Here is a 15,526-nt window from a genome sequence, read left to right on the forward strand (position 1 = left end):
GGTCCATTGTGGCGGGCAGGCGAGCGGGCGGGCTGCTTTATTGGCTGTTTGCTGTTCCCCTACTCCACTCCACTATTTGACTGTTGTGCTGCATCAATCAATCAATCAATCAATCAATCAATCAATCAATCAATCAATCAATCAAGTGGCTGGCTCAGGTGCAGCTCTTTAACTTACCTAAAAGGGAGGGCGGAGAGAAGACAAGGAAGGTGAATGAGGTGTTCCAATGTGAAATGCCGGAAACACAGAAACACAGACGACACACAACAAGAGGTGGCAATCTATTCATTAATTGCATTTAATCAATGAGCTCATTATCACTCATGCATTGTCCAACAGGTGTTGAAATAATGGGATTAAAAGGGGAGATCCCTTCAGAAAGACAGAAACAATAGCAAAGACAAAAAACACTTTTGGAATCTGCTTTTAGTCAACACATAAGGAAAGGGTGCACCGGTCCTGGAAATACTGCAATACCAGGTCAATGCGTGGAGTGGACAGAGCAAGCTCTATTTCCATCTCCCTGTTCTAAAAATCATTTAATATATGGTCCCCAGATAGGGGACGTATCAGATAGATATTAAACTGATAAGAACAGATACTACACTTGATCTTAGCCAAAAGGCCGAGAAGCGATAACCCGAACGGGCCGCGCGTTGCCCGAGCCTGCCCGATACTGCTGTTCAGCCCTTGCAGCGATTCAGCCTACTTCTAGGCAATTCCATGGGGCCCTGCAGGCTCACACACTCACAGCTACACGGGAGGTGAATAAAGGCCGGAGAGGAAGCCAGACAGGATTTGCTTCTTTTGCTTGCACCACAATGCAGTGCTGAAAGAGGAGGAATCTACATAAAAACGCCTTCCTGGCAACGCCCAAATGCCCTGCTGCCATGCAGATAAACACTGGCAGCGGCAGCAAGTGCATGCCCACAGCCACCCCTTGTTCCTTCACACCTTGTATCAGCTGTAATCCAGTCCAGTCCAGTGCTGCCTGCTGAGCAGCACTGACCAACACTGCCTGGGCCCAGGCTTTTATCTCTGAGGCCCCATTATGATGTCAGAAAGCTGGCTCTGGAATCCTGAGGGCTCCACTATGACACGTGCAAAGTTCCGTCTGAACTTTATATAAGACGGTGAGGCTCAGTCAGTCACTCAGTGTTGCCTGAGAGGGCAACACTGCAACAGCCGGCCGCCAGGCTGTCTTTTTTTTGCACAGCTAGTTGCCTCCAGGAGGCCACAAGAGGGAGACAAGGGACTGCAAAATGGAAAATAGGCATCCACCAACTTTACAGACAACTTCTCCTTGCTCCTACAACCTCCATCCTTGCACAGTTTGTTATTCTTCTAGGTAACATAGTAACAAATCCAAATTGCTGCTCTCTTTGTAGGCAAGCAAGGCTTTGTTGCAACTGCAATTCTTACTTCTTCTTGAAGTGTAGGGACGACAGTACATTCCATCACATCCATCTAGTGTACACAGGTAGGTCCATTGTGGCGGGCAGGCGAGCGGGCGGGCTGCTTTATTGGCTGTTTGCTGTTCCACTCCACTATTTGACTGTTGTGCTGCATCAATCAATCAATCAATCAATCAATCAATCAATCAATCAATCAATCAATCAATCAGTGGCTGGCTCAGGTGCAGCTCTTTAACTTACCTAAAAGGGAGGGCGGAGAGAAGACAAGGAAGGTGAATGAGGTGTTCCAATGTGAAATGCCGGAAACACAGAAACACAGACGACACACAACAAGAGGTGGCAATCTATTCATTAATTGCATTTAATCAATGAGCTCATTATCACTCATGCATTGTCCAACAGGTGTTGAAATAATGGGATTAAAAGGGGAGATCCCTTCAGAAAGACAGAAACAATAGCAAAGACAAAAAACACTTTTGGAATCTGCTTTTAGTCAACACATAAGGAAAGGGTGCATCGGTCCTGGAAATACTGCAATACCAGGTCAATGCGTGGAGTGGACAGAGCAAGCTCTATTTCCATCTCCCTGTTCTAAAAATCCATTTAATATATGGTCCCCAGATAGGGGACGTATCAGATATTAAACTGATAAGAACAGATACTACACTTGATCTTAGCCAAAAGGCCGAGAAGCGATAACCCGAACGGGCCGCGCGTTGCCCGAGCCTGCCCGATACTGCTGTTCAGCCCTTGCAGCGATTCAGCCTACTTCTAGGCAATTCCATGGGGCCCTGCAGGCTCACACACTCACAGCTACACGGGAGGTGAATAAAGGCCGGAGAGGAAGCCAGACAGGATTTGCTTCTTTTGCTTGCACCACAATGCAGTGCTGAAAGAGGAGGAATCTACATAAAAACGCCTTCCTGGCAACGCCCAAATGCCCTGCTGCCATGCAGATAAACACTGGCAGCGGCAGCAAGTGCATGCCCACAGCCACCCCTTGTTCCTTCACACCTTGTATCAGCTGTAATCCAGTCCAGTCCAGTGCTGCCTGCTGAGCAGCACTGACCAACACTGCCTGGGCCCAGGCTTTTATCTCTGAGGCCCCATTATGATGTCAGAAAGCTGGCTCTGGAATCCTGAGGGCTCCACTATGACACGTGCAAAGTTCCGTCTGAACTTTATATAAGACGGTGAGGCTCAGTCAGTCACTCAGTGTTGCCTGAGAGGGCAACACTGCAACAGCCGGCCGCCAGGCTGTCTTTTTTTTGCACAGCTAGTTGCCTCCAGGAGGCCACAAGAGGGAGACAAGGGACTGCAAAATGGAAAATAGGCATCCACCAACTTTACAGACAACTTCTCCTTGCTCCTACAACCTCCATCCTTGCACAGTTTGTTATTCTTCTAGGTAACATAGTAACAAATCCAAATTGCTGCTCTCTTTGTAGGCAAGCAAGGCTTTGTTGCAACTGCAATTCTTACTTCTTCTTGAAGTGTAGGGACGACAGTACATTCCATCACATCCATCTAGTGTACACAGGTAGGTCCATTGTGGCGGGCAGGCGAGCGGGCGGGCTGCTTTATTGGCTGTTTGCTGTTCCCCTACTCCACTCCACTATTTGACTGTTGTGCTGCATCAATCAATCAATCAATCAATCAATCAATCAATCATCCAATCAGTGGCTGGCTCAGGTGCAGCTCTTTAACTTACCTAAAAGGGAGGGCGGAGAGAAGACAAGGAAGGTGAATGAGGTGTTCCAATGTGAAATGCCGGAAACACAGAAACACAGACGACACACAACAAGAGGTGGCAATCTATTCATTAATTGCATTTAATCAATGAGCTCATTATCACTCATGCATTGTCCAACAGGTGTTGAAATAATGGGATTAAAAGGGGAGATCCCTTCAGAAAGACAGAAACAATAGCAAAGACAAAAAACACTTTTGGAATCTGCTTTTAGTCAACACATAAGGAAAGGGTGCACCGGTCCTGGAAATACTGCAATACCAGGTCAATGCGTGGAGTGGACAGAGCAAGCTCTATTTCCATCTCCCTGTTCTAAAAATCCATTTAATATATGGTCCCCAGATAGGGGACGTATCAGATATTAAACTGATAAGAACAGATACTACACTTGATCTTAGCCAAAAGGCCGAGAAGCGATAACCCGAACGGGCCGCGCGTTGCCCGAGCCTGCCCGATACTGCTGTTCAGCCCTTGCAGCGATTCAGCCTACTTCTAGGCAATTCCATGGGGCCCTGCAGGCTCACACACTCACAGCTACACGGGAGGTGAATAAAGGCCGGAGAGGAAGCCAGACAGGATTTGCTTCTTTTGCTTGCACCACAATGCAGTGCTGAAAGAGGAGGAATCTACATAAAAACGCCTTCCTGGCAACGCCCAAATGCCCTGCTGCCATGCAGATAAACACTGGCAGCGGCAGCAAGTGCATGCCCACAGCCACCCCTTGTTCCTTCACACCTTGTATCAGCTGTAATCCAGTCCAGTCCAGTGCTGCCTGCTGAGCAGCACTGACCAACACTGCCTGGGCCCAGGCTTTTATCTCTGAGGCCCCATTATGATGTCAGAAAGCTGGCTCTGGAATCCTGAGGGCTCCACTATGACACGTGCAAAGTTCCGTCTGAACTTTATATAAGACGGTGAGGCTCAGTCAGTCACTCAGTGTTGCCTGAGAGGGCAACACTGCAACAGCCGGCCGCCAGGCTGTCTTTTTTTTGCACAGCTAGTTGCCTCCAGGAGGCCACAAGAGGGAGACAAGGGACTGCAAAATGGAAAATAGGCATCCACCAACTTTACAGACAACTTCTCCTTGCTCCTACAACCTCCATCCTTGCACAGTTTGTTATTCTTCTAGGTAACATAGTAACAAATCCAAATTGCTGCTCTCTTTGTAGGCAAGCAAGGCTTTGTTGCAACTGCAATTCTTACTTCTTCTTGAAATGTAGGGACGACAGTACATTCCATCACATCCATCTAGTGTACACAGGTAGGTCCATTGTGGCGGGCAGGCGAGCGGGCGGGCTGCTTTATTGGCTGTTTGCTGTTCCCCTACTCCACTCCACTATTTGACTGTTGTGCTGCATCAATCAATCAATCAATCAATCAATCAATCAATCAATCAATCAATCAATCAATCAATCAGTGGCTGGCTCAGGTGCAGCTCTTTAACTTACCTAAAAGGGAGGGCGGAGAGAAGACAAGGAAGGTGAATGAGGTGTTCCAATGTGAAATGCCGGAAACACAGAAACACAGACGACACACAACAAGAGGTGGCAATCTATTCATTAATTGCATTTAATCAATGAGCTCATTATCACTCATGCATTGTCCAACAGGTGTTGAAATAATGGGATTAAAAGGGGAGATCCCTTCAGAAAGACAGAAACAATAGCAAAGACAAAAAACACTTTTGGAATCTGCTTTTAGTCAACACATAAGGAAAGGGTGCACCGGTCCTGGAAATACTGCAATACCAGGTCAATGCGTGGAGTGGACAGAGCAAGCTCTATTTCCATCTCCCTGTTCTAAAAATCCATTTAATATATGGTCCCCAGATAGGGGACGTATCAGATATTAAACTGATAAGAACAGATACTACACTTGATCTTAGCCAAAAGGCCGAGAAGCGATAACCCGAACGGGCCGCGCGTTGCCCGAGCCTGCCCGATACTGCTGTTCAGCCCTTGCAGCGATTCAGCCTACTTCTAGGCAATTCCATGGGGCCCTGCAGGCTCACACACTCACAGCTACACGGGAGGTGAATAAAGGCCGGAGAGGAAGCCAGACAGGATTTGCTTCTTTTGCTTGCACCACAATGCAGTGCTGAAAGAGGAGGAATCTACATAAAAACGCCTTCCTGGCAACGCCCAAATGCCCTGCTGCCATGCAGATAAACACTGGCAGCGGCAGCAAGTGCATGCCCACAGCCACCCCTTGTTCCTTCACACCTTGTATCAGCTGTAATCCAGTCCAGTCCAGTGCTGCCTGCTGAGCAGCACTGACCAACACTGCCTGGGCCCAGGCTTTTATCTCTGAGGCCCCATTATGATGTCAGAAAGCTGGCTCTGGAATCCTGAGGGCTCCACTATGACACGTGCAAAGTTCCGTCTGAACTTTATATAAGACGGTGAGGCTCAGTCAGTCACTCAGTGTTGCCTGAGAGGGCAACACTGCAACAGCCGGCCGCCAGGCTGTCTTTTTTTTGCACAGCTAGTTGCCTCCAGGAGGCCACAAGAGGGAGACAAGGGACTGCAAAATGGAAAATAGGCATCCACCAACTTTACAGACAACTTCTCCTTGCTCCTACAACCTCCATCCTTGCACAGTTTGTTATTCTTCTAGGTAACATAGTAACAAATCCAAATTGCTGCTCTCTTTGTAGGCAAGCAAGGCTTTGTTGCAACTGCAATTCTTACTTCTTCTTGAAATGTAGGGACGACAGTACATTCCATCACATCCATCTAGTGTACACAGGTAGGTCCATTGTGGCGGGCAGGCGAGCGGGCGGGCTGCTTTATTGGCTGTTTGCTGTTCCCCTACTCCACTCCACTATTTGACTGTTGTGCTGCATCAATCAATCAATCAATCAATCAATCAATCAATCAATCAATCAATCAATCAATCAATCAGTGGCTGGCTCAGGTGCAGCTCTTTAACTTACCTAAAAGGGAGGGCGGAGAGAAGACAAGGAAGGTGAATGAGGTGTTCCAATGTGAAATGCCGGAAACACAGAAACACAGACGACACACAACAAGAGGTGGCAATCTATTCATTAATTGCATTTAATCAATGAGCTCATTATCACTCATGCATTGTCCAACAGGTGTTGAAATAATGGGATTAAAAGGGGAGATCCCTTCAGAAAGACAGAAACAATAGCAAAGACAAAAAACACTTTTGGAATCTGCTTTTAGTCAACACATAAGGAAAGGGTGCACCGGTCCTGGAAATACTGCAATACCAGGTCAATGCGTGGAGTGGACAGAGCAAGCTCTATTTCCATCTCCCTGTTCTAAAAATCCATTTAATATATGGTCCCCAGATAGGGGACGTATCAGATATTAAACTGATAAGAACAGATACTACACTTGATCTTAGCCAAAAGGCCGAGAAGCGATAACCCGAACGGGCCGCGCGTTGCCCGAGCCTGCCCGATACTGCTGTTCAGCCCTTGCAGCGATTCAGCCTACTTCTAGGCAATTCCATGGGGCCCTGCAGGCTCACACACTCACAGCTACACGGGAGGTGAATAAAGGCCGGAGAGGAAGCCAGACAGGATTTGCTTCTTTTGCTTGCACCACAATGCAGTGCTGAAAGAGGAGGAATCTACATAAAAACGCCTTCCTGGCAACGCCCAAATGCCCTGCTGCCATGCAGATAAACACTGGCAGCGGCAGCAAGTGCATGCCCACAGCCACCCCTTGTTCCTTCACACCTTGTATCAGCTGTAATCCAGTCCAGTCCAGTGCTGCCTGCTGAGCAGCACTGACCAACACTGCCTGGGCCCAGGCTTTTATCTCTGAGGCCCCATTATGATGTCAGAAAGCTGGCTCTGGAATCCTGAGGGCTCCACTATGACACGTGCAAAGTTCCGTCTGAACTTTATATAAGACGGTGAGGCTCAGTCAGTCACTCAGTGTTGCCTGAGAGGGCAACACTGCAACAGCCGGCCGCCAGGCTGTCTTTTTTTTGCACAGCTAGTTGCCTCCAGGAGGCCACAAGAGGGAGACAAGGGACTGCAAAATGGAAAATAGGCATCCACCAACTTTACAGACAACTTCTCCTTGCTCCTACAACCTCCATCCTTGCACAGTTTGTTATTCTTCTAGGTAACATAGTAACAAATCCAAATTGCTGCTCTCTTTGTAGGCAAGCAAGGCTTTGTTGCAACTGCAATTCTTACTTCTTCTTGAAATGTAGGGACGACAGTACATTCCATCACATCCATCTAGTGTACACAGGTAGGTCCATTGTGGCGGGCAGGCGAGCGGGCGGGCTGCTTTATTGGCTGTTTGCTGTTCCCCTACTCCACTCCACTATTTGACTGTTGTGCTGCATCAATCAATCAATCAATCAATCAATCAATCAATCAATCAATCAATCAATCAGTGGCTGGCTCAGGTGCAGCTCTTTAACTTACCTAAAAGGGAGGGCGGAGAGAAGACAAGGAAGGTGAATGAGGTGTTCCAATGTGAAATGCCGGAAACACAGAAACACAGACGACACACAACAAGAGGTGGCAATCTATTCATTAATTGCATTTAATCAATGAGCTCATTATCACTCATGCATTGTCCAACAGGTGTTGAAATAATGGGATTAAAAGGGGAGATCCCTTCAGAAAGACAGAAACAATAGCAAAGACAAAAAACACTTTTGGAATCTGCTTTTAGTCAACACATAAGGAAAGGGTGCACCGGTCCTGGAAATACTGCAATACCAGGTCAATGCGTGGAGTGGACAGAGCAAGCTCTATTTCCATCTCCCTGTTCTAAAAATCCATTTAATATATGGTCCCCAGATAGGGGACGTATCAGATATTAAACTGATAAGAACAGATACTACACTTGATCTTAGCCAAAAGGCCGAGAAGCGATAACCCGAACGGGCCGCGCGTTGCCCGAGCCTGCCCGATACTGCTGTTCAGCCCTTGCAGCGATTCAGCCTACTTCTAGGCAATTCCATGGGGCCCTGCAGGCTCACACACTCACAGCTACACGGGAGGTGAATAAAGGCCGGAGAGGAAGCCAGACAGGATTTGCTTCTTTTGCTTGCACCACAATGCAGTGCTGAAAGAGGAGGAATCTACATAAAAACGCCTTCCTGGCAACGCCCAAATGCCCTGCTGCCATGCAGATAAACACTGGCAGCGGCAGCAAGTGCATGCCCACAGCCACCCCTTGTTCCTTCACACCTTGTATCAGCTGTAATCCAGTCCAGTCCAGTGCTGCCTGCTGAGCAGCACTGACCAACACTGCCTGGGCCCAGGCTTTTATCTCTGAGGCCCCATTATGATGTCAGAAAGCTGGCTCTGGAATCCTGAGGGCTCCACTATGACACGTGCAAAGTTCCGTCTGAACTTTATATAAGACGGTGAGGCTCAGTCAGTCACTCAGTGTTGCCTGAGAGGGCAACACTGCAACAGCCGGCCGCCAGGCTGTCTTTTTTTTGCACAGCTAGTTGCCTCCAGGAGGCCACAAGAGGGAGACAAGGGACTGCAAAATGGAAAATAGGCATCCACCAACTTTACAGACAACTTCTCCTTGCTCCTACAACCTCCATCCTTGCACAGTTTGTTATTCTTCTAGGTAACATAGTAACAAATCCAAATTGCTGCTCTCTTTGTAGGCAAGCAAGGCTTTGTTGCAACTGCAATTCTTACTTCTTCTTGAAGTGTAGGGACGACAGTACATTCCATCACATCCATCTAGTGTACACAGGTAGGTCCATTGTGGCGGGCAGGCGAGCGGGCGGGCTGCTTTATTGGCTGTTTGCTGTTCCCCTACTCCACTCCACTATTTGACTGTTGTGCTGCATCAATCAATCAATCAATCAATCAATCAATCAATCAATCAGTGGCTGGCTCAGGTGCAGCTCTTTAACTTACCTAAAAGGGAGGGCGGAGAGAAGACAAGGAAGGTGAATGAGGTGTTCCAATGTGAAATGCCGGAAACACAGAAACACAGACGACACACAACAAGAGGTGGCAATCTATTCATTAATTGCATTTAATCAATGAGCTCATTATCACTCATGCATTGTCCAACAGGTGTTGAAATAATGGGATTAAAAGGGGAGATCCCTTCAGAAAGACAGAAACAATAGCAAAGACAAAAAACACTTTTGGAATCTGCTTTTAGTCAACACATAAGGAAAGGGTGCACCGGTCCTGGAAATACTGCAATACCAGGTCAATGCGTGGAGTGGACAGAGCAAGCTCTATTTCCATCTCCCTGTTCTAAAAATCCATTTAATATATGGTCCCCAGATAGGGGACGTATCAGATATTAAACTGATAAGAACAGATACTACACTTGATCTTAGCCAAAAGGCCGAGAAGCGATAACCCGAACGGGCCGCGCGTTGCCCGAGCCTGCCCGATACTGCTGTTCAGCCCTTGCAGCGATTCAGCCTACTTCTAGGCAATTCCATGGGGCCCTGCAGGCTCACACACTCACAGCTACACGGGAGGTGAATAAAGGCCGGAGAGGAAGCCAGACAGGATTTGCTTCTTTTGCTTGCACCACAATGCAGTGCTGAAAGAGGAGGAATCTACATAAAAACGCCTTCCTGGCAACGCCCAAATGCCCTGCTGCCATGCAGATAAACACTGGCAGCGGCAGCAAGTGCATGCCCACAGCCACCCCTTGTTCCTTCACACCTTGTATCAGCTGTAATCCAGTCCAGTCCAGTGCTGCCTGCTGAGCAGCACTGACCAACACTGCCTGGGCCCAGGCTTTTATCTCTGAGGCCCCATTATGATGTCAGAAAGCTGGCTCTGGAATCCTGAGGGCTCCACTATGACACGTGCAAAGTTCCGTCTGAACTTTATATAAGACGGTGAGGCTCAGTCAGTCACTCAGTGTTGCCTGAGACCTGAGAGGGCAACACTGCAACAGCCGGCCGCCAGGCTGTCTTTTTTTTGCACAGCTAGTTGCCTCCAGGAGGCCACAAGAGGGAGACAAGGGACTGCAAAATGGAAAATAGGCATCCACCAACTTTACAGACAACTTCTCCTTGCTCCTACAACCTCCATCCTTGCACAGTTTGTTATTCTTCTAGGTAACATAGTAACAAATCCAAATTGCTGCTCTCTTTGTAGGCAAGCAAGGCTTTGTTGCAACTGCAATTCTTACTTCTTCTTGAAATGTAGGGACGACAGTACATTCCCATCACATCCATCTAGTGTACACAGGTAGGTCCATTGTGGCGGGCAGGCGAGCGGGCGGGCTGCTTTATTGGCTGTTTGCTGTTCCCCTACTCCACTCCACTATTTGACTGTTGTGCTGCATCAATCAATCAATCAATCAATCAATCAATCAATCAATCAATCAATCAATCAATCAGTGCTGGCTCAGGTGCAGCTCTTTAACTTACCTAAAAGGGAGGGCGGAAGAGAAGACAAGGAAGGTGAATGAGGTGTTCCAATGTGAAATGCCGGAAACACAGAAACACAGACGACACACAACAAGAGGTGGCAATCTATTCATTAATGCATTTAATCAATGAGCTCATTATCACTCATGCATTGTCCAACAGGTGTTGAAATAATGGGATTAAAAGGGGAGATCCCTTCAGAAAGACAGAAACAATAGCAAAGACAAAAAACACTTTTGGAATCTGCTTTTAGTCAACACATAAGGAAAGGGTGCACCGGTCCTGGAAATACTGCAATACCAGGTCAATGCGTGGAGTGGACAGAGCAAGCTCTATTTCCATCTCCCTGTTCTAAAATCCCATTAATATATGGTCCCCAGATAGGGGACGTATCAGATATTAAACTGATAAGAACAGATACTACACTTGATCTTAGCCAAAAGGCCGAGAAGCGATAACCCGAACGGGCCGCGCGTTGCCCGAGCCTGCCCGATACTGCTGTTCAGCCCTTGCAGCGATTCAGCCTACTTCTAGGCAATTCCATGGGGCCCTGCAGGCTCACACACTCACAGCTACACGGGAGGTGAATAAAGGCCGGAGAGGAAGCCAGACAGGATTTGCTTCTTTTGCTTGCACCACAATGCAGTGCTGAAAGAGGAGGAATCTACATAAAAACGCCTTCCTGGCAACGCCCAAATGCCCTGCTGCCATGCAGATAAACACTGGCAGCGGCAGCAAGTGCATGCCCACAGCCACCCCTTGTTCCTTCACACCTTGTATCAGCTGTAATCCAGTCCAGTCCAGTGCTGCCTGCTGAGCAGCACTGACCAACACTGCCTGGGCCCAGGCTTTTATCTCTGAGGCCCCATTATGATGTCAGAAAGCTGGCTCTGGAATCCTGAGGGCTCCACTATGACACGTGCAAAGTTCCGTCTGAACTTTATATAAGACGGTGAGGCTCAGTCAGTCACTCAGTGTTGCCTGAGAGGGCAACACTGCAACAGCCGGCCGCCAGGCTGTCTTTTTTTTGCACAGCTAGTTGCCTCCAGGAGGCCACAAGAGGGAGACAAGGGACTGCAAAATGGAAAATAGGCATCCACCAACTTTACAGACAACTTCTCCTTGCTCCTACAACCTCCATCCTTGCACAGTTTGTTATTCTTCTAGGTAACATAGTAACAAATCCAAATTGCTGCTCTCTTTGTAGGCAAGCAAGGCTTTGTTGCAACTGCAATTCTTACTTCTTCTTGAAATGTAGGGACGACAGTACATTCCATCACATCCATCTAGTGTACACAGGTAGGTCCATTGTGGCGGGCAGGCGAGCGGGCGGGCTGCTTTATTGGCTGTTTGCTGTTCCCCTACTCCACTCCACTATTTGACTGTTGTGCTGCATCAATCAATCAATCAATCAATCAATCAATCAATCAATCAATCAATCAATCAGTGGCTGGCTCAGGTGCAGCTCTTTAACTTACCTAAAAGGGAGGGCGGAGAGAAGACAAGGAAGGTGAATGAGGTGTTCCAATGTGAAATGCCGGAAACACAGAAACACAGACGACACACAACAAGAGGTGGCAATCTATTCATTAATTGCATTTAATCAATGAGCTCATTATCACTCATGCATTGTCCAACAGGTGTTGAAATAATGGGATTAAAAGGGGAGATCCCTTCAGAAAGACAGAAACAATAGCAAAGACAAAAAACACTTTTGGAATCTGCTTTTAGTCAACACATAAGGAAAGGGTGCACCGGTCCTGGAAATACTGCAATACCAGGTCAATGCGTGGAGTGGACAGAGCAAGCTCTATTTCCATCTCCCTGTTCTAAAAATCCATTTAATATATGGTCCCCAGATAGGGGACGTATCAGATATTAAACTGATAAGAACAGATACTACACTTGATCTTAGCCAAAAGGCCGAGAAGCGATAACCCGAACGGGCCGCGCGTTGCCCGAGCCTGCCCGATACTGCTGTTCAGCCCTTGCAGCGATTCAGCCTACTTCTAGGCAATTCCATGGGGCCCTGCAGGCTCACACACTCACAGCTACACGGGAGGTGAATAAAGGCCGGAGAGGAAGCCAGACAGGATTTGCTTCTTTTGCTTGCACCACAATGCAGTGCTGAAAGAGGAGGAATCTACATAAAAACGCCTTCCTGGCAACGCCCAAATGCCCTGCTGCCATGCAGATAAACACTGGCAGCGGCAGCAAGTGCATGCCCACAGCCACCCCTTGTTCCTTCACACCTTGTATCAGCTGTAATCCAGTCCAGTCCAGTGCTGCCTGCTGAGCAGCACTGACCAACACTGCCTGGGCCCAGGCTTTTATCTCTGAGGCCCCATTATGATGTCAGAAAGCTGGCTCTGGAATCCTGAGGGCTCCACTATGACACGTGCAAAGTTCCGTCTGAACTTTATATAAGACGGTGAGGCTCAGTCAGTCACTCAGTGTTGCCTGATAGGGCAACACTGCAACAGCCGGCCGCCAGGCTGTCTTTTTTTTGCACAGCTAGTTGCCTCCAGGAGGCCACAAGAGGGAGACAAGGGACTGCAAAATGGAAAATAGGCATCCACCAACTTTACAGACAACTTCTCCTTGCTCCTACAACCTCCATCCTTGCACAGTTTGTTATTCTTCTAGGTAACATAGTAACAAATCCAAATTGCTGCTCTCTTTGTAGGCAAGCAAGGCTTTGTTGCAACTGCAATTCTTACTTCTTCTTGAAATGTAGGGACGACAGTACATTCCATCACATCCATCTAGTGTACACAGGTAGGTCCATTGTGGCGGGCAGGCGAGCGGGCGGGCTGCTTTATTGGCTGTTTGCTGTTCCCCTACTCCACTCCACTATTTGACTGTTGTGCTGCATCAATCAATCAATCAATCAATCAATCAATCAATCAATCAATCAATCAATCAGTGGCTGGCTCAGGTGCAGCTCTTTAACTTACCTAAAAGGGAGGGCGGAGAGAAGACAAGGAAGGTGAATGAGGTGTTCCAATGTGAAATGCCGGAAACACAGAAACACAGACGACACACAACAAGAGGTGGCAATCTATTCATTAATTGCATTTAATCAATGAGCTCATTATCACTCATGCATTGTCCAACAGGTGTTGAAATAATGGGATTAAAAGGGGAGATCCCTTCAGAAAGACAGAAACAATAGCAAAGACAAAAAACACTTTTGGAATCTGCTTTTAGTCAACACATAAGGAAAGGGTGCACCGGTCCTGGAAATACTGCAATACCAGGTCAATGCGTGGAGTGGACAGAGCAAGCTCTATTTCCATCTCCCTGTTCTAAAAATCCATTTAATATATGGTCCCCAGATAGGGGACGTATCAGATATTAAACTGATAAGAACAGATACTACACTTGATCTTAGCCAAAAGGCCGAGAAGCGATAACCCGAACGGGCCGCGCGTTGCCCGAGCCTGCCCGATACTGCTGTTCAGCCCTTGCAGCGATTCAGCCTACTTCTAGGCAATTCCATGGGGCCCTGCAGGCTCACACACTCACAGCTACACGGGAGGTGAATAAAGGCCGGAGAGGAAGCCAGACAGGATTTGCTTCTTTTGCTTGCACCACAATGCAGTGCTGAAAGAGGAGGAATCTACATAAAAACGCCTTCCTGGCAACGCCCAAATGCCCTGCTGCCATGCAGATAAACACTGGCAGCGGCAGCAAGTGCATGCCCACAGCCACCCCTTGTTCCTTCACACCTTGTATCAGCTGTAATCCAGTCCAGTCCAGTGCTGCCTGCTGAGCAGCACTGACCAACACTGCCTGGGCCCAGGCTTTTATCTCTGAGGCCCCATTATGATGTCAGAAAGCTGGCTCTGGAATCCTGAGGGCTCCACTATGACACGTGCAAAGTTCCGTCTGAACTTTATATAAGACGGTGAGGCTCAGTCAGTCACTCAGTGTTGCCTGAGAGGGTAACACTGCAACAGCTGGCCGCCAGGCTGTCTTTTTTTTGCACAGCTAGTTGCCTCCAGGAGGCCACAAGAGGGAGACAAGGGACTGCAAAATGGAAAATAGGCATCCACCAACTTTACAGACAACTTCTCCTTGCTCCTACAACCTCCATCCTTGCACAGTTTGTTATTCTTCTAGGTAACATAGTAACAAATCCAAATTGCTGCTCTCTTTGTAGGCAAGCAAGGCTTTGTTGCAACTGCAATTCTTACTTCTTCTTGAAATGTAGGGACGACAGTACATTCCATCACATCCATCTAGTGTACACAGGTAGGTCCATTGTGGCGGGCAGGCGAGCGGGCGGGCTGCTTTATTGGCTGTTTGCTGTTCCCCTACTCCACTCCACTATTTGACTGTTGTGCTGAATCAATCAATCAATCAATCAATCAATCAATCAATCAATCAATCAATCAATCAGTGGCTGGCTCAGGTGCAGCTCTTTAACTTACCTAAAAGGGAGGGCGGAGAGAAGACAAGGAAGGTGAATGAGGTGTTCCAATGTGAAATGCCGGAAACACAGAAACACAGACGACACACAACAAGAGGTGGCAATCTATTCATTAATTGCATTTAATCAATGAGCTCATTATCACTCATGCATTGTCCAACAGGTGTTGAAATAATGGGATTAAAAGGGGAGATCCCTTCAGAAAGACAGAAACAATAGCAAAGACAAAAAACACTTTTGGAATCTGCTTTTAGTCAACACATAAGGAAAGGGTGCACCGGTCCTGGAAATACTGCAATACCAGGTCAATGCGTGGAGTGGACAGAGCAAGCTCTATTTCCATCTCCCTGTTCTAAAAATCCATTTAATATATGGTCCCCAGATAGGGGACGTATCAGATATTAAACTGATAAGAACAGATACTACACTTGATCTTAGCCAAAAGGCCGAGAAGCGATAACCCGAACGGGCCGCGCGTTGCCCGAGCCTGCCCGATACTGCTGTTCAGCCCTTGCAGCGATTCAGCCTACTTCTAGGCAATTCCATGGGGCCCTG

The 15,526-nt window shown here is 47.7% G+C and overlaps 11 non-coding genes across 11 annotated transcripts; all 11 read right to left on the reverse strand.

Moving 5' to 3' along the window:
• Positions 1–443: 443 nt before the first annotated feature.
• On the reverse strand, positions 444–637 carry LOC142691813 (U2 spliceosomal RNA). Its single transcript, XR_012860331.1, has one exon. It is a non-coding gene; the product is annotated as a U2 spliceosomal RNA (small nuclear RNA).
• A 1,284-nt stretch (positions 638–1,921) lies between these two features.
• LOC142691787 (U2 spliceosomal RNA) lies at positions 1,922–2,112 on the reverse strand. Its single transcript, XR_012860307.1, has one exon. It is a non-coding gene; the product is annotated as a U2 spliceosomal RNA (small nuclear RNA).
• Positions 2,113–3,392: 1,280 nt separating this feature from the next.
• Positions 3,393–3,583, reverse strand: LOC142691691 (U2 spliceosomal RNA). The gene has a single exon (XR_012860220.1). It is a non-coding gene; the product is annotated as a U2 spliceosomal RNA (small nuclear RNA).
• Positions 3,584–4,879: 1,296 nt separating this feature from the next.
• Positions 4,880–5,070, reverse strand: LOC142691692 (U2 spliceosomal RNA). Its single transcript, XR_012860221.1, has one exon. It is a non-coding gene; the product is annotated as a U2 spliceosomal RNA (small nuclear RNA).
• A 1,296-nt stretch (positions 5,071–6,366) lies between these two features.
• Positions 6,367–6,557, reverse strand: LOC142691694 (U2 spliceosomal RNA). The gene has a single exon (XR_012860222.1). It is a non-coding gene; the product is annotated as a U2 spliceosomal RNA (small nuclear RNA).
• Positions 6,558–7,845: 1,288 nt separating this feature from the next.
• On the reverse strand, positions 7,846–8,036 carry LOC142691695 (U2 spliceosomal RNA). The gene has a single exon (XR_012860223.1). It is a non-coding gene; the product is annotated as a U2 spliceosomal RNA (small nuclear RNA).
• Positions 8,037–9,312: 1,276 nt separating this feature from the next.
• Positions 9,313–9,503, reverse strand: LOC142691696 (U2 spliceosomal RNA). Its single transcript, XR_012860224.1, has one exon. It is a non-coding gene; the product is annotated as a U2 spliceosomal RNA (small nuclear RNA).
• Positions 9,504–10,802: 1,299 nt separating this feature from the next.
• Positions 10,803–10,992, reverse strand: LOC142691812 (U2 spliceosomal RNA). The gene has a single exon (XR_012860330.1). It is a non-coding gene; the product is annotated as a U2 spliceosomal RNA (small nuclear RNA).
• A 1,288-nt stretch (positions 10,993–12,280) lies between these two features.
• Positions 12,281–12,471, reverse strand: LOC142691697 (U2 spliceosomal RNA). The gene has a single exon (XR_012860225.1). It is a non-coding gene; the product is annotated as a U2 spliceosomal RNA (small nuclear RNA).
• A 1,288-nt stretch (positions 12,472–13,759) lies between these two features.
• On the reverse strand, positions 13,760–13,950 carry LOC142691699 (U2 spliceosomal RNA). The gene has a single exon (XR_012860227.1). It is a non-coding gene; the product is annotated as a U2 spliceosomal RNA (small nuclear RNA).
• A 1,288-nt stretch (positions 13,951–15,238) lies between these two features.
• LOC142691700 (U2 spliceosomal RNA) lies at positions 15,239–15,429 on the reverse strand. The gene has a single exon (XR_012860228.1). It is a non-coding gene; the product is annotated as a U2 spliceosomal RNA (small nuclear RNA).
• Between the last annotated feature and the right edge of the window lie 97 nt (positions 15,430–15,526).

The sequence above is a fragment of the Rhinoderma darwinii genome (genome assembly GCF_050947455.1).
Source record: "Rhinoderma darwinii isolate aRhiDar2 chromosome 5 unlocalized genomic scaffold, aRhiDar2.hap1 SUPER_5_unloc_38, whole genome shotgun sequence".
In the NCBI taxonomy this organism is placed as follows: Eukaryota; Metazoa; Chordata; class Amphibia; order Anura; family Rhinodermatidae; genus Rhinoderma; species Rhinoderma darwinii.